The sequence below is a fragment of the Felis catus genome, chromosome A3 (genome assembly GCF_018350175.1).
Source record: "Felis catus isolate Fca126 chromosome A3, F.catus_Fca126_mat1.0, whole genome shotgun sequence".
NCBI lineage: Eukaryota > Metazoa > Chordata > Mammalia > Carnivora > Felidae > Felis > Felis catus.
This window is the reverse complement of record NC_058370.1, coordinates 95,432,745-95,451,809: the sequence shown is the minus strand read 5'-3', so window position 1 is coordinate 95,451,809 and position 19,065 is coordinate 95,432,745. Positions and strand designations below refer to the sequence as shown.

The window sequence follows — 19,065 nt, the reverse complement described above, 5'->3', positions numbered from 1 at the left end:
TTACCTAGAGCATCTATACTCCTTCTCTTCCCAATACTCAGATCAAACCTCGCCCCATCCCAAGGACCTTCAATGGTCCTCCCAGTTGAATCCCTACATGGCAGCCATTTTCCAGTTAGTCTATTTGTCAAAACTAAATGTGTTGTGGTTACAAAGTTGTCTTTGATCTCTGTAGGCTGTGTACCCAACACTTGACCTAGATTCTAGTCAGTGCTTAATAGATGGTTGAATAAATGAGTGAATGAAAAAGTATGTCTATTTAACACTGAATAGATTCACATGCAATGCAATTATGTCTCCAGGTATCTTTGTTTTGTGACAACTGAAATCTCTTCCTACCTTTTATTATTTCAATCATCATTTTTAATTTTTTTTTAACGTTTTATTCATTTTTGAGACAGAAAGAGAGCATGAACAGGGGAGGGGCAGAGAGAGAGGGAGACACAGAATCGGAACCTGCTCCAGGCTCCGAGCCATCAGCCCAGAACCCGACGCGGGGCTCGAACTCACGGACCGCGAGATCGTGACCTGAGCTGAAGTTGGACGCTTAACTGACTGAGCCACCCAGGAGCCCCTCAATCATCATTTTTAAAATTTTTTATTTTTATTTTATTTTTTACATTTATTTATTTTTGATAGAGACAGAGCACAAGTCGGGGAGGGGCAGAGAGAGAAGGAGACAGAATCTGAAGCAGGTTCCAAGCTGTCAGCACAGAGCCCCACGCGGGGCTCGAACTCACAAACTGTGAGATCATGACCTGAGCTGAAGTCGGATGCTTAACTGACTGAGCCACCCAGGCACCCCTTCAATCATCATTTTTAAATCATCATTTTATATATAATATATAAGATATAAGATATATACTGTGTTAAACAAGCATTCATTTTAACTGTACATTCAAAGAGTTTTGAAAATTTTATATGCCTTTGTAACTACCATCATAATCAGGATACAGACTGTTTCCATCACCCAAAACGTTCCCTTGCGCTCCACCTCCATGCTCCTCTCATTCTTGCTGCCAGACAATCACTCATTTAACTTCTGTCACTATATTTTCATTTGGGTTTTTTTTTTTTTAAATAATCTTTACATAGAATCATACAGTATGCATTCTGAGATGGGCTTGTGTAGCTCAGCAGAATGCTGAGATTCATCTGTTTAGTTGTTTTTGTTTTTGTGGGTTTTTTTGGGAGAGAGAGACAGAGAGAGAGAGAGAAAGTGAAGGGGAGGGGCAGAGGGAGAGAGAGAGAGAAAGAGAGAGAGAGAGAGAGAGAAAGAGAGAGAGAGAGAGAGAGAGAGAATCTTAAGTAGGCTCCATGCTCAGCATGGGAGTCGATCCCAAGACCCTGGGATCATGACCTGAGCCAAAACCAATAGTTGGACCCTCAACTGACTGAGCCATCCAGGCACACTGAATAGTATTCCATCAGATGCACATATCATGCATATTTGTTGACATATAGGTTGTTTCCAGTTTGGAGCTATTATATATAAAGATGATATGAAAATTAATATATAAGTATTTGTATCAACATAGTTTTCATTTCACTTGAGTAAAATACTGGAAGTATCACTGTTGGGTTGTATGATAAGTATATGTTAACAAAGAAACTGCCAAACTGTTTTCTGAGGTGGCTGTACAATTTTACATTCTCTTCAGAAATGTATGAGCATTTATTCTGTTATTCTCTGTCTTTTCTAACACTTGGCATCATCAAGCTTTTTAATTTTAGCCATTTTAGATCTCTAATTTTTTAAAGCATCCCTTACTTAGCAACTGTTTCCTTGTTGTGAATTCTAGAACCCAGAGGAGCTGTACACTTCCCTTAGGAGAGAATGTTAACTTGGTTGTAAGACTCTTTGGCTATTGAGCAGGATGCCAAGATAAATAGGACTCAAGACACAAATGATGAAAGGTAGGGACAAAGTGAGATCCAGGTGGACAAGTCCACAGAGAACATGTATTTAGAGAAAAAAAAAAATAAAAGAATGTGACTTAGAATTCAGTTTAAGGCTGAGAAGTTCACAGTTATGTTGAGGAAAAGAAAACTCATGGTTTCCTGGGAGCCCACCTCTATTCCCTAGATTGGCATAGGCCTGAGCACTAAAGAGGTCCTCAGTAAATACTGGCTGATTTCCTTTTTAAGGATGGGGAATACTTTGTGGCACTGATGTCATTTTATGTTATTTTTTAAAATTTATTTCTTTAAATTCAAGTTAGTTAACACACAGTGTAGTATTGATTTAAGGAGCAGAACCCAGTTTCATCACTTACATGTAATATCCAGTACTCAATCCCAACAAGTGCCCTCCTTAATGTCCATCACCCATTTAGCCCATCCCCCCCACCTCCCTTCCAGTAACTCTCTTTGTTCTTTGTATTTAAGAGTCTCTTATGGTTTGCCTCCCTCTCTGTTTTTGTCTTATTTTTGCTTCCCTTCCCCTATGTTCATCTGCTTTGTTTCCTAAATTCCACATGAGTGAAATCATATGATATTTGTCTTTCTTTGACTGACTTATTTTGCTTAGCATAATACACTCTAGTTCTATCCACATTGCAAAAGTCAAGATTTAATTTCCATCACCAAGTTATATTCCATCATATATATGTACCACATCTTCTTTATTCATCAGTCAATGGACATTCAGGCTCTTTCCATAATTTGGCTATTGTTGGTAGTGCTATATAAACATTGGGGTGCACGTGCCCCTTTTAATCAGCACTCCTGTACCCTTTGGATAAATACCTAGTAGTGCTAGGTATTGCTAGGTCATAGGGTAGTTCTATTTTTAATTTTGTGAGGAGCCTCCACACTGTTTTGCAGAGTGGCTGAACCAGTTTGCATTCCCATCAACAGTGCAAAAGGGTCCCCCTTTCTCCGCATCCTCGCCAATATCTGTTGTTTCCTGAGTCGTTAATTTTAGCCATTCTGACAGGTGTGAGGTGGTATCTCAACATGGTTTTGATTAGTATTTAACTGATAATGAGTGATGTTGAGCATTTTTTCATATGTCTGTTAGCCATTTGGATTCTGGAGGTTCTTTGGAAAGTGTCTATTTGTGTCTTCTGCCCATTTCTTCACTGGATTATTTGTTTTTTTGTTTGTTTGTTTGTTTGTTTTTTGAGTGTGAGCTTGATAAGTTCTTTATAGATTTTGGATACTAACCCTTTATACAATATGCCATTTGCAAAAATGATGTCATTTTAAATGAAGGCTTGATAATTTCTTATCAGACATAATAAGGAAACATAAATTCTTGTATCTACTTCTTATTGTTACTAAGTAAGCCATAAGCTAATGCGAAGCAAAGTACTGAAACTACCTAGGGCCCTTTTCCTTATAGTGTCTCCAGCCATACAATGTACATAATTGGTGATGAGTAAACACTGTACAGTGTGTTTAGAATGTTGTTTAGAATGTTTAGAATGTTGGCCTAACATACAGGTAGATCCAGCAGAAAATAGTTTGTACATATTTATTTTTATAGTAGTCAATTTCTTGAGAGCTCGGTGTCATATACACTTTGCTAAGGAAGTTGTATGTAGTATGTCATTTAATCCTATACAAGCTTAGGAGGTAAACACTATTATCACCTTCATTTTTCCCTGGAGGAAAATGAGACAGAGAGAGTAAAGTAAATGGCCAAAAGTGAAAAGGGGAGTAAGTTGGGAAGTCCAGACCAGAGTTTAGATCCAAGTGACTCCAAAACTCTGGCTCTCAACTGTTATACTCTGAGCCGAGACAAAGTGCATAGCAGAAGTCACCCAGCTTTATCAACCTGCATGTTGTCAAGATATCTACCATTAGACATTACTCCTTTGGTAGAAACTGTAGGATGTTATTATCCATCAGTAACACGGAGCCATTGGTAACTCTCATCATTAACACTAGTTACTATCTTGGATGGTACAAAATGGGCATTTTAGGAGCAGAGATATATGGAAAATACAGGAAAAGCATATGTATGTTTATGTACCTACCTCAGTAACCGAATAGGGCAGGCAAGGAGCAGAATGAAGGAGACAGAAGTGCAAAACCAAAAAGAGAGAGAGAAAAGGAAAGGTATATAGATGAGATGGTGGAAAAGAATCAAGGACACAGTGGTTTTGACGGACTCTCCTGGAAAATGACATTCTCTATACAATCTTATAGCAATAGCACAGATTTTTGCAAGGACTTCAGATCTAGGTTCATGTACGGTTCAGCCAGGATCTAGTAGATATCTGGTAAAATACGTGTGAGGCATGGTATCTAATGTGAACATTGGAGACACACAATTTACAAGATTATTTTGGGGATTCCACATGATAAGCATCTCATAAACTGCTTGCCACTGATTATTCAATAAACCTCATCTTGTTTCCTTTTCCCCCCACCCCCGGACCTTTAGGATCAAGCAGCCTTTATTGCACAGGTGGTCACAGAGGCGGAAGAAGCCAAAGGCCATGTCCTGCACAGTGCAACTGCCTCAGAAGTGCAGGAGGCAGGTTGTTTGATCTCATTCTGCTCTTAGAACACATCGTGCTGTTCAAAGGCTCCTCCACCACACTCCACACATGCACACAGACACACAATGAGGAACGTGGGAGTCACATTGTCATTGTGCCACCTTCTCGAGCTCACCTACTCTTTGCAAGAGAATGTCAAGATTTTAAATAGCATTTTACTTACATCATTTGAAACGGGAAATGCCATTCATCATCAAGCTACTATCTGTTTAAGTACTTTGTGCATGGTGATTTGGTATGGTTGATACCTGTAATTAATGAGATGGGGTCTGTTATTTACCTCAAAACAAGTTTTCTTTAGGGGCCCCATATGATGGAGTGCTCTTTGCATAATATGCTTCCTTAATGAGCACAATTGTTTTTTGACCAAAATGTTATCTGCAAGCTTAGCCCATTAATCACATTGTTAAATACATACCAAATAAATAATTGTGTAAATAAATATTTTTTAATCTGGATGAAATCTCCTCTTCCTAACATTATTCTCAAAAATCATTTGATGATTCCCCAGCTCAACCACTGACTCAGTAGAGCTAAGAATCCAAACTAGGTTTGGGGAAAAAGAGCTCTGGGTTCCATCACTACAGATCTGTAGGGTGATGTTAGAAACATTAGGCTACCTGCAGAAAAACATTTGAACCGGGGTTGTGGTAAATCATAGGAAAAGCTCATGATGACAAGAAGCTATTAAATATAATGTTCTGGAAGAAATTTTAGTGACATTGAGAAATGCTTAATAGATTATTGTGAAAGCTACAAAACACCATATATGGCATGACTCCCATCCTGTAAGAGTGTATATGTGTGAGATGCCTATTATATAAACCAAAGATGCCCTCTGTGTATTGACTCCTAGGATGTATAATTTTTTACTATAGGCTGAAACACATTTTTACACATAAAATTATTTTAATAAGCAGATTTTTAGCCACTTAGAGATTGCCTACTTTGCATTCCCCTGAAGCTGCACTCAACATCTGTAGCATAGATAAAATAAGTCCAGGGCTATAAAGACCCCAAGCTACTGCTGCCCTTCAGAGCTTTCTCTAAGTGGTTTTTGTTTTTGTTTTTGTTTAGAGAGAGATAAAGCACAAGTGGGGGGGGGGGGGTGGAGGCAAAGGGAGAGAGACAGAGAATCCTAAGCAGGCTCTAAGATTAGTGCAGAGCCTGACAAGGCAGACACCGGGCTTGATTCCACGACCCTGGGATCCTGAGCAGAAATCAAGGGCTGGATGGACCCTCAACCGACAGAGCCAACCAGGTGCCCCTCTTTTTAAGTGTTTTTTTTTTTTAAAGTAATCTCTACACCCAACATGAGGCTCAAACTCACAACCCCAAGATCAAGAATCACATGGTCTTCCAAAGGAGTGCAGCCACTCTGGAAAACAGTGTGGAGGTTCCTCAAAAATTAAAAATAGATGTACCCTATGACCCAGCAATAGCACTGCTAGGAATTTACCCAAGGGATACAGGAGTACTGAGGCATAGGGGCACTTGTACCCCAATGTTTATAGCAGCACTTTCAACAACAGCCAAATTATGGAAAGAGCCTAAATGTCCATCAACTGATGAATGGATAAAGAAATTGTGGTTTATATACACAATGGAATACTATTGGCAATGAGAAGAATGGCATAGAATAATACGGCGATGAGAAAGAATGAAATATGGCCTTTTGTAGCAATGTGGATGGAACTGGAGAGTGTTATGCTAAGTGAAATAAGTCAGGCAGAGAAAGATAGATGCCATGTTTTCACTCTTATGTGGATCCTGAGAAACTTAACAGAAGACCATGGGGGAGGGGAAGGAAAAAAAAAAGTTAGAGAGGGAGGGAGCCAAACCATAAGAGACTCTTAAAAACTGAGAATAAATTGAGGGTTGATGGGAGGTGGGAGGGATGGGAGGGTGGGTGATGGGCACTGAGGAGGGCACCAGTTGGGATGAGCACTGGGTGTTGTATGGAAACCAATTTGACAGTAAATTTCATATAAAAACAAAACGAAAACCAAAAAACAAACAAACAAAAAACAAAGGGGCCAGCAAAGCACCCCATGCCCTTCACAGCTTTCTGACCCAGAGACTCCCCCATGCTGTTGAGCCACATCACTTAGATCCCTCTTTTCCTCAAAGGTCCCATGCCCTCCTCCTCTTCATACTTGCTGCCTCCAGGCATTAGCCTCTGAGCAAATGCCTGCCCTGAGGGACATGCCCAGGCAAGCCTGTCCTTGGAGAGCCCAACCAGGCCAGTGTGTGCTGCTGCCACCTTGTGGTCATGTCTTTTTTCCTTAGCTTAGCCCCCAGATCCCTTGGATCTCTGAAAATGTCACCTTAGGTCTCTCATCTCCAGGAGGTCTAGAGAATACTGGCTGCAATATCATATCACCAACCCACATTTCTACAAATATTTTCAGTGCTTACGATGTGATTTTTACCTTTGTAGGAAGCTTCTGGCTTCTAGTCATGATTGCTTCACTTCAATTGATTCAAATATGAAAATCAGTCTTCTTGCCTTCATTTCTACATAAAAATATACTCATACAACACATTTGTGCAACAGACGTAACTGGAGGTTTGATGCTGAGTTGGAGGATGTTTTACAATAAGATCCAAGTGAACATCGAGCTCTGCTGTTCTTGGAAGTATTTTCTAGAAGCCCTCCCACCACAAGCTCCTCTCTGGCCCCTTACCCTTCCTATTTCCTCACAGATTCTCTCTCTTCACTATCTCTTCTCCCCCCCTACTCCCCGTATCAGCCCCCAATAACATGGTGGTCACAGGCAATTTTAGCAGGAAGGGGTGGGGCCAGCATTGTGCCAGAGTTTTAGATTGATAGAAAAGAGATGAGTGGGTTCCCAATAGCATCTATCATCTTGGGGATACTTTTTATTTATTTACAATAAGCATTCTGGGTTTTGAGAGATGTATCATAGGAGAAGAGACACAAAATCTTAGAGCCAAATATGCTACCCAAAAGAGAAGACAAATAAAATAAACAATACAGAGCAGCAGGATACCCAAGAAGGCACTTTTCAAAGCTTACACACTGCAGAAATTCTGGGGAAAAGTGAGCTTGAGTGCCCAGGAACCTGGTACCTGGCAGAGGGGAAGCAGAGCTTGAAACTCTGTTAGGGGGATGCTGTGGGGGAGGGGCCATGGGAAGAGAAGGGAAAGGTAGAATGACATTTTAGAGGAGGAGTGTGATCTGTGCAGTCACCAATGTGAGAAGTCTGGGGAATTCTGACTAGTCCAATTTGCCTGGAAAAACGGTGGGAGGAATGAAAAGTAGGCTCTTATAAGAGAGCCAGATGGAGCTAGATTAGGGAGAGATTAAGATACCAGGCTAAGGTTCTGCACTATACTTTAAGTCAGAGTTTCTCTAATTGAGAATATGTGAAGCCCTCTGTGTCTCTCTATAGACTTCAGTTTAAGAAGCATTGCATGACTTGGAAAAGGATCAAAATCTGCCAATACATTAGATTCCCTTGCCAGGGCATTTGGAACTCTTCCTTTTCTCCTAAGTCTTAGTCTGTCTCTCTCTTTCTCTTTCTCTGTCTCTCTCTCTCATACACACACACACACACACACACACACACACACACACACACACATATATATATAAAACTTTGCTTTGCAGGAGCCTCACTTCACTATTTTCATTTGGAAGTTTTGCCTAAATCCAAGAATCCCTTTGTCCTATTTCTAAATCACAGCTCACATGTACTACCACCTTTGAGACTAAGTGTTCAATCATTCAACAACCAGCCCCACGACCCCTGCCACTGTTCCCATCTACTACCAAGTAGTATGTATAAGCCTGAGCAGCATTTGAGAAAAGAATCTTCCCTTCCCTCCATCCCAGTCTCTCATCTCCCAGACTAAGTGCAAGCTGGGACCCTGCTCAGAGTTATTGAATGGAAGGGCCAGTAATGACTTATCAGTCTGGGTGAGAGAAGTCTATTACCTGCCAACCATACATCAAGTGGTTTTCATCTCAGGTTCACACACCATGGCAGGAAGCCCACAGTGGGAGCAGAGCAGTAAATTCTCTCCAGGGTTAATAAAACTTTGTAGTGGGCAACAACGACAGACAAGGTCTTGATTGCAACATGTGAGGTGGCAATTTCTGAATGAGTAACCAAATCTATATTTCAAAGTAAAAACTTAGAGATGCTTTCAAAGGAAGGCATAAAACAGAGCAGGATTCTACAATTGAAAGCACAAAATTGGGGGGTGGTACTTTTCACCAGAATATTATTTACCATCTCACTGTCCCCGCTTGTTACAATTCTTCCATCTAATGTGTTTGGTCCTATAGTTTTTCAAAGAAGGTGGGGTCCATTTTTCCTTTCTGTGACTCACCACCAGCTGGATCACAGTAGCAATGAGGAAAATACAAAAGTACTATACAGAAAGGTTCAAGGTTGGGGATGAAATGATGTGAAGTTCTTTGTAGTAGGTTGCATAATGGCCTCCAAAGCTATCAGATCCTAATCCCTCGAACCTGAAAACATTACATTATTTGGAAAAAGAGTCTTTGCAGATATGATTAAGTTAAGGATTTTGACATAGGGGGCTTATCCTGTATTATCTGGTTGGGCCCTAAAAGCAATCACATGTATCCTTATAAGGAAGGCAGAGGAAGGAAGAGGCAACAAAGACAGACAGAAAGGAGAGGGCAATGTGACCATGGGGACAGAGATTGGAGTGATCTGGACAAAGAATGCCAGCAGCCACCAGAGGTGAAGAGATGAGGAACAGACTGTCGCCTAGAACATTTAGGAAGAGTATCAGCAGGCTGAGATCTAGATTTTGGCACACTGAAACTGATTTTGGATTTCTAGACTCTCAAACTATTAAGGAATAAATTTTTGTTACTTTAAGGAATCAAGTGTGTGGTAATTCGTTACAGAAGCACAGGAAACTAATACATTCCCCAGACACAATCCCCTTATATAGGATACTCTTGGAAAATACCCAGGAAGTATTTCTGCCTGGGCATCACACCATTGGTTGTAGAGTAGACTTAAATACAAAACTGCCTTATTTGGAGGACTGGAGTGCCCATCTCAATTTTACTGGAAAGTCAGAGCAAATTAGAATAGGCTTACTCATAGCTCCAAAGGGTTAAACAAGCCTGTGGCTAAATCATCCATCACTCCACGAGTTCTGGCTCATTCTACCTGCCACTAGCTAAGGGCATAGGGACTACGTCTCATAGAAGAACATGAGAGATGTTGATGGTGATGCTTTGATAACAACTGCCAGATTTCTGAACCTAGGAGAGGGTTCTGACTGGCCATTCACCATTTCCTGTGGTCTCCTTTCCCCAACTCCCACTCCCCAACTCCAAAGTTTAAAAAAAAAAGTTTAAAATGAATAGTCAAAAACCTCAGTATCAAATAAAAATGAATTGTAATTTGGCAATAGCCTCCAATCATATACTTGTGCTTTCAGCATCAAAGACGACGTGGGCTATTTTAATAAACAGTAAGATGAAAAGCAGCGAGCCAACAAAGCGTGACAGGATTAGAAAAAAATCACAGCAATGTGCAAGGAGTTGCAATTATATTTCCAGTTAAAGAGAGACGGAGGAAGTTCAACTCCATTTTCAGCAATTTGCATGTTTCCCACAAAGAGCTTTGCTCTAGTTAATGGCCAAGATGATAAAGAGGAAAAGCACGACCTCCCAGTTACCTAGTGCCATTCCCTGCGGGGTCTCTAGGTACTTCAAAGCACTTAGCACACTCAATTCTGTGGCTTCTCTTCCAGAAAATGGCCTCCAGGACTGTGCCTGCAAGCAGCATTGTGAGGCTCTCTTTGGTAATCCTCAGATTCTGCCTTCTGGATCTTTCTCCCTTCTCTTTCTCTGTCTTTCCATCAAGCCAGCGCTTCTATGCCTGCCCTCCCTCCCCACACCAAAACAGCTGTATTAGCTGTCCATTGTTGCATAACAAATCACCCTGGAACCTACAGGCTTGGGGCAACAACAAACATTTACTGTGTCTCACAGTTTCTGTGGGTCAGAAACTGGAGAGCAGCCAAGCTGAGTCCTTGCGGCTTGTGGTCCCTCAGGAGGCTGTAGTCATCTCAAGGCTTGAGTGTAGCTGGAGTGTCCACTTCCAAGTAGGCTCACTCACAGGGTTGGCAGGTTTGTACTTGCTCTCAATAAGAGGCCTCGGGTTCTTGACACATGGAAGTCTCCATATGTTTGCTTCAGTAGCTTCATGACCAGGCAGCTGGCTTTCCCAAGAGTGAATGATCCAAGAGAGTAAGGTGGAAGCTGCAATGGCTTTTAAGTCTTAACCTCAGAAATCATGTTTCATTTCCATTCTATCCTTTTGGTTACACAGATCAGCTCCATTCACGCAAGAGGAATTTTACACAAGAGTCTGGCTATCATAAGGCAAGGATTATTGGAGGCCATCCTGCAGACTAGCTACAATAGCTTTTCCCTTAAATCATAGTGGGGATACTAGTCACTATGCCTCTGCGGAGAATAGGAACAAGTTTAGGCACAGTCATTCTCTCTTATCCTCAAGAAACACATGGCTTTAGCCAATCTTTAAGTTATATGGAGGATTTGGAAGTTATTTGGGGGAGGGAGTTTTATGAATTTAGATCCTATAGGCAACTGCCCATTCCTCAGGTGGACAAACAGAGCTATGACAGGTCGGCAACATTTATTTTTTTCTGGAATGATAACAAAGACGAGGATGACAGCTAATGCTTTGTGAGCTCTATGGCATACATCATTTTATTTAAATCTTACCCTGTCAGGGCATCTGAGTGGCTCAGCTGGTTGAGTGTTCAACTTTGGCTCAGGTCATGATCTCACAGTTCATGAGTTCTAGCCCCACAACAGACTCTGCTAACAGGTCAGAGCCTGGAGCCTATTTCAGATTCTGTGTCTCCCTCTCTCTCTGCCCCTCCCCTACTTTCTCTCTCTCTCAAAAATAAACAAACATTAAAAAAACTAAATCTTACCCTATCATGCCGTATTAAATATGGACAGGTGAATTCATTCATTTGCTGAAGGTAAACAATTCAAGAATGGCAGACCTAATATTGGGATCTAAATGGGCAGGTATTATGATCTTTACCACTATATTATCTACTCTCCAAAGAAAAGCCATGAAGCAAAAGATTGCCATCTGCCTCCCCTTAACTAATTTTCCCCAGATTTCTAAAGCTATGGTACTTTCCCCCGCCCCCCCCCAACCCCCAAGCCATTCATGGCAACTAACATTAACAAGAACTACAAATTTCCATAGGTCTATCCAAGACTATGACAGTCTGATCACATAGGGTATCAGTCCACTGATTTCTTACACAAAAATGTCAGGAGAGGGGTGCCTGGGTAGCTCAGTCAGTTAAGAGTCAGACTGTTAATGTCAGCTCACATCTTGATCCCAGGGTCGTTAGTTTAAGCTCCATGTTGGGCTCAGCGCTGGGCATTAAGCCGATCTTAAAAAAAAAATCTGGAATGCAAGTCAGTAGGAGAGCTTTCATTTGGAATGCAGACTTGCATTTGTACTAATTTATATTTTAAAATATAAGTCCTTTATACACCTTTCTTCTTCAACAATCTTAACGTGCTAGTTTATTGAAATAGTAAGCATGGTGGACTATTGTAAGCAAAAGTGGCCCTGATTATTCTTCTATCCCTTGCAATGAGACTTTGCCCAGCTTCCCGTTAGGAGATGGAGTTTACTTCTTTTCCCCTCAAATCTCGATGTTGCCATGTGACTTCCTTTGGCCAATGGTTCATTAGAAAATATGACATAACCAGAGACTCTTGAAAAATGCTTGCACTTTGGGGCTTGTCCTCTCTTGCTGCTGGGAATCTTGAGACCACCCTATGAAGAAACTGATGCTACGCTGCATGGAGGAAAAATGAGGTGACCTTGGCTGATAGCCTGCCAAACACTAGTCATTTGCAGAGGCCAACTTTGACTTTTCAGCTCCAGCTGAGCCACCAGCTGACAGGAGCTTTTTGAGTGAGTCCAGGCAACACGAGTGAAAAAAAATCATCCAGTTGAGCCCAAAGCAAACTGTCAATCAGCAATAAAAAATGAGCCAAGGCATGAGTGTTGTTTTAGCAAAAATGCTAATACAGTAATAAGGCTAAGAGATGGTTCTGTATTGTTTCTCATTGATTAGACCACCTCTAACAGAATCATCTTGGCCTTGTTAAAAAAGCAACTTCTTAGTACCACCTCAGAGAAACTAAATCAGAAATTGAGATCATGGTCAGGAATCTATCATTTTATTTTTTCATCTTATAACTGAAAGTTTGTACCCTTTTACAAATCTTTCTCTGTTTCCCCTACCTGTGAGCCTCTGTGAGTGCCACTCTACTATTTCTATGATTTCCATTTTTTTTTTGATTCCTCACATAAATGATGCCATGCAACATTTGTCTTTCTTTATCTGGCTTACTTCACTTAGCATAATGCCCTCCAGGTTCATCCATGTTGCCACCAATGGCAGGAATTCCTTATTTTCAAAATCTGAGTAATAATTCAGTGTGTGTATGTGTATATATCACATTTTATCTATTCTTCTACAGATGAATACTTAGGTTGTTTCTATAACTGGGCTATCATGAGTAATGTGACAATGAACATGGGAATACAGATAGGTCTTTAAGATAATGATTTTGTTTCAGAAATCCATCATTTTAAACAATCATCTCCCGATGACTGTTATGCACATGAGCATTGATAACCCAGTCATCATGTTTTACTAGAGAGGTCAGTGCACATGCCAGCTTAGAATGTAGAAGGTTCTGCTTGCTAGATTAGGGCACTGGACATTAAGACAATTATGGTTTTATTGGGTTTCTTCCTCTCCCACCTCCTCCCTTCTTTTCTCTCCTGATCCCTCCCTATTTCCACACATTTCACTATTGCTTTATGTTTCCAATAATTGTAACAACTCTCTTTCTTTGTAGTTCATATACTGGTTTGGTTGCCCTCAGCCGTGGTCATATAGTCTAAACTACACGATGATTCCTCGAGAGCCCTCAGAAGAGATCCATACCAAATAACCAGGAATGAATAGAGTGTGAGTTGCATATTTTGTAAATGATGAAATGTTAAATAGTCTATTATCCCGGGATGGTAACAGCAGGTGTTACAAATACAAATTCAGTGTTGAAGCTCAAGAGAAACAAGAATAAAACAGACAGGAGTGAATGTTCAGGTTTATCAATGCTGTAAAATACATATTGTCATGATATGTATCTAATAGTTGGTATCTTTCTCTAAGGAATTTCAGAAAATTTCCAGAGATGTAAGCATTCTGGCTTCCTATTCCTCCCATGACTCCAAACCAAAACCTGTTCATCAAGTACAGTCCTAACTGGAGACATCCACATAACGGGTGCACAGAGGCACATTCCACCAAAGTTCTTTACCTGTCTGCCAAAGATTCCTAAATATTATTAGAGCCTTTTTTGGCAATAACTTGGCAAAAATATTTTGGCAATATTCCACAAAGAACATTAGCTTTATTTTTTAAAGATCAATAACTTGTTTTTGATCACATACTATATGTCAAGATCACTGAATAGGAGAGATAAGTAAACAAACCCTACTCTCAAAGCATTCACAATCTTATTAAGAAACAACAATGAATTGAAGGTTGCAAACCAATAGGAAAAATGTTTGAACTGAGGGCATATGAAGTTGCCTAAAGAACAGAAGAGGGAAAGGAGGAGAAAGAAGGCCGAGAGGGGGAGGAGGGGGAGGAGGAGGAGGACAAGGGGAAAGAGTGTCACCCCACAACTCTGCTTTGGGAGGATGGAGGTTTCACAAGTATCAGTCATAATGCCTGGACTTTGTCTCAGGGAAAGATGTGTAGGCATCTGCCAAAAAGAGAAAGAAAGGCATGCAAAGCATGAGAGAATGTGGCTCACTTGAGGAAGTACAAATATTTGAGTATGTCTTGGGCTCACAGTGCACAAGAGGAGAAGAAGCTGAGAAAAGCAGAATACTATGAGACCAGTCCAAGAAGATTCTTCTGTGTACCACTAACAAATCTGATCCATATTCTCTAGTAATAGGGTGCCAGGGGAAAATGGAGTGAGGTCTTTGAATTAAGGTATCAATTACCCAATTATTGCAAGGTCACCTCAATAGAAACATCTAGTACCTTTGCAGGGACACCAGCTAATTGCTACTCGAAGAGAAAAGCCAAACTCAGGGTAAAAAGGCAATACTCACTGAACTGTGCACTTTAAAGTAAAGTGGTGTGGGGCGCCTGGGTGGCTCAGTCGGTTGAGTGTCCGACTTCGACTCAGCTCATGATCTCACAGCCTGTGGGTTTGAGCCCCGTGTCGGGCTCTGTGCTGACAGCCTGGAGCCTGCTTCTGACCCAGTGTCTCCCTGTCTCTCTGCCTCTCCCCCATTCTCACTTTGTCTCACTCTGTCTCTCAAAAATAAATAAATGTAAAAAAAATTTTTTTTAAATAAAGTGAATTTTATGTAAGCAAATTTTACATAAATTGAGAAAAATTTAAGTATTTTTTACTATGTACTAAAGGGCAGAGAATACAGCCAGAAAGGCTCAAATTCAATTTTCCAAAATTCATCATGAATTCAAAAATATTCCACAAAGAACATTAGCTTTATTTTTTAAAGAATGATTTTAGAAAATAAGCATTGTAAAGCTGAAAATAACACGCATCATTTTCTTTTTGAAACCAAGGTGATGCTTATCTTGAAATGCTCAAAGCCACCATGGCAAAGTCAGCTTTTTCCAAAGTTTCTTGGTAAACCACAGAACAGAGAAGCACAAACAGGCTGAGGGGTTCCCATTTCATAGTCTCCTATTCTGACACAATCTGAAAACATTAATTAGGCTCTCAACGTTTCGCTCTACATCTTTTCCCTCACTTTCAGTAGTCTGTCCCTATGCCAGTCAAATTCTTGACTCTTCAAGTCTCCACTTCAAATGCTGGTTCATTCACTCATTTACTCGTTCAGTAAAATATACTGTTTACAGTGTAGAGGTCATGTCCGAGACATGGGGACATGATCTTCTGCCCTCATGCAACTCTCAGCATAATACGAGAGATAAATTAAAATATTTGCAACACCCTGTGGTTAAGGGTAATGATAGATATGTGCATATAGGGACAGAGATACACAAAAAAGAAAAGGGTCAGTGCCACGGACTGGGCAGGGGCAGGGTTGAGAGAAGGAAGCACACAGAGAGACCATGGATGCTGAAGTTTTTCATTTGTCCTCAGAAGGTGGGTTAAGAAGACTTTTGTTTTTGTGTTTTGTGTTCCAGGGAGTTGTTTGATAACATTACTTCATTTTACTACTAAATGAACTCATTAGGTTTCCTAATAATTACTTGCTCATTGTAGAATATTTAAAATGAACAGAAAATGGAAACAAAATTCCAGAGGTAGACACTATTTTAGCTCTGCTTTAGGAGGAATTCTTTCTAAAAGATATATATATTTTTTCCTTTCTGCTCTGTTTTTCTCTTTGGGTCATGTACATTCTTACATAATCAGGAATGGAATGCATGCCCAGTTTTGTCTCTTGTTTTTGTATTTCCTTCATTAACTTGAACAGTTTCCTATATCATTAAATATTCTCTAATACGTAACTTAAATTTTTTAATGATTACATATTATTTCATCCTAGGTTTGCCATGTCTTAGGCTTACCTGGGAAGCAGACTCTGAGACAGAGGTTTACAGGCTGGAGTTCTGCTGGGGAGGACACTTCGCAGGTTGTCTGTGAGGGAGTAAGGGATGAAGGACTGGGCAGAGGGAGAGCTTGGAATGTGATGCTGTTGCCGTGGAGGCCCCGGCCCATCCCATCGGGAGTTCAGCTAGGATGGCCCTTCACAGTAGCCCCAGATAGGGGCACAGGGGTCATGCCGCTGTACCTTTGCCTGATATGATCATTGGATGTGGACCGATGTAAACTTGGGCAAGGCCGATTCTTTCAACCCAAGGCTATCACAGCAGAGGGACTCAGATGTGAATATTCAATAGCCAACACTCCTGACAGCTGAGGAGACATGTGCCTTGACCCTGAAGGGGAGAAGCAGCAGCAGCATACCATAGCATCTACCGCATGTTAAAATTCATTTATCCAGTATCTTATTTTTGGACGTTTAGGGTATGTTTTGAGAATGTATAGGAATAGAAGAGGGGAGAGCATTCCAGGTTATTGGGACGGGAGAACAAAAGCCTGGAGGCATGAAAAAGAAAGTGAGTAAGCAACACATGACTCCTTATAGCCACGATGGAGGGTTATAGGCGGACAGTGGTAAGAAGAGATGGGCGGGAGAGGTAGGCAGCTGGGGGCTGAGCCATGGGGTTTAGAGTTTATCTTCTAAGAAATGGAAAACATTGAGTGCTTTGCCCAGAAGCAGTTGCTTCTGCTCAGGATACAGTGTTCTCGTTCAGTCCTGAGCTGAGAGGCCTCGAGGTAGCAAAGTTGCCATCAGACCCTCTGACACATCAGCCATAATTTGCAGGGACCCCTCCAGTTGTGTCTGCCTTTATCCAACTATGGTGAGAGCCCAGCCCAAGGAGCCTTCAGGTCTTGATCCACGTCTCTTCCCAGTGTCCAACAAGGTGGCACCTGAAGAGGTATAACTGAGTTCAGTGAGGTTATGGAGGGGGCCTGTGCAGGGGAGTCATGGGCAAGAGGCCAGCAGGGCAGGGCAGAAGCAAGTATACAATGTGTTTCAACTGGAGGGACAGAGGCAGTGCCCTTTCCCAGCATGGCTCTTCCTTGCTCACTCCACCCCTCCCCCAACCATGTGGACTGGCCAAGACTGAGAAATCCTGGTGTAGAGAGACAAAACATCACTTCTGGTTGAGTATCCTAATAGTTTAATTTCTTCCCCTGATTGATCAATTGATTGGCCGATTGACATTTAGAAGAGATGAGCTGAGAATAGGTAGTAGAGATGAATCATGGTGGGAAATTTTTTCCTAAATGCCAAGCGGTGTCAGCAAGGCAGCAACACATAGTTCTGGTCACTATGAATGAATAAAGATCTTGGCTCTAGGCAAGAAATCCCCATTGTTTAAGTTTGTCAGGCCTTATTAAGCCAATGGCTCTGTGCTGATTGCAAACAGGGTGGGGTGGGCGAGAGAGCAAATGTGTTGCCATGGTGACAAGGGGAGAAGTAATTTGCGTGGGCACAGCGATTGTCTTGATTCTAGGAAGTCGAGAGATAGGCTCACAGGCTGATGGGTAGAAATGGCTCTGAATCTCTCGGAATCATTAGGAATCAGTGATACGGACCCACTATCCTAACAGCATGCTGGTATCCAAGCGACAAAAATATGCCTTGACACGCTGAGAGAATCCAGGAGACTCCCTGACACTTGAAAAGAAGCAAAGTACTAATGGCTTAGTCAGGGGAGCTCAGATGCTATTGACTCAAATTTGGAGATTCAAAACCTTGCAAGAGCAAGGTTTCGATGTTCATTTATTCAATGCAAAATATATACCGGGCAACAGGTGCCATACACTGTTCTAAGTCCAGGATGTCATAAGCCCCTCTTTTTATCGATCATACCCGGTGAGGCAAGTTGGCTCACAGACTCTGCCCTGCATGAGGAACTTGCTGCAATACGTGACAGGGGAGCCCAGCAAGGCAACCTGACTACATACCACAAAATACAGTGTGTGCTGAAGAGTGATGAGCCGCGCTTGGGTGGCAATGAGCTTGGTTAACAGGACTGCATTCCTAATGTAAGAGTCTGGCTTATAATTTTGCACAAATGCAGGGTCATGATGCTTCTCAGCAGGTTCTTTACAAACACCATTGCAATACTTTAGAGCTTTGGAGGCATTTTAAAGAAAAAGAGCAAAAGGCACAAGCTGAAAGAAGAGGTCGGTTGCATGAACTATGACAATTACAGTGCTGTTTAGCTGTTAGCAAAAGATTCTTTTGAGGTATTATGTAAAGTGGGAAGGTAAATGCCTGAAACGCATCTCCCAGTAGACATACCTACCAGTCTTCCTTTACACAGGAAAATGGCTTGAAGTAGCATAAGGAGGAACCCCAGAACTGGGCTTGGTGTAGTGCAGTGGGACCTGGGGGGAGGGCACTGTATCACTGTGGGTGTGGTTTCGTTTCTGAAATGAAGGGCTTAGTAGGGGGATCTCCACTTCGAGTTGCTATAGTCTAAGGTTCTATGGCATGAACATCTTCTACCCTAAAAGCTCCCAAGGACCTAATTTCCTTACAAAGCAGCTGGATGGTCAGTAGCATGTAGTTAAAAGGTAAGTTCGCTTCTATGCCTGGAAGTAACACACCTCGCTGAGCTGGCAGTCATAGAGACTCTCTTGGAACAAAAATAATTTTTAAGGTTTCTTTTTTCCCCTTCACAGTTTGAAGCTGACTGCCAAAGAATAATTGGAAATATCAAACCAATATAGCAGAATTGTCTGTCTGGGACAGTACAAAATCCTGAATCAGAAATGAGGAGTCCTTCCCTGTCACCAGCTACCAGGCCACCTTGAGCCAGCTACCAAAATTTTCTCGTCTCAATTTTCTTTTCTGCA

At 41.4% G+C, this 19,065-nt stretch overlaps 1 protein-coding gene and 1 long non-coding RNA gene across 7 annotated transcripts in view; one reads left to right on the top strand and one right to left on the bottom strand.

Moving 5' to 3' along the window:
- Positions 1 to 19,065, bottom strand: part of CTNNA2 (catenin alpha 2) — a 1,116,872-nt gene that overhangs the window by 562,012 nt on the left and 535,795 nt on the right. The window lies entirely within an intron of this gene.
- On the top strand, positions 1,805 to 4,974 carry LOC109498227. The gene is made up of 2 exons (XR_002154926.3): positions 1,805 to 1,917; positions 4,394 to 4,974. It is a non-coding gene; the product is annotated as an uncharacterized LOC109498227 (long non-coding RNA).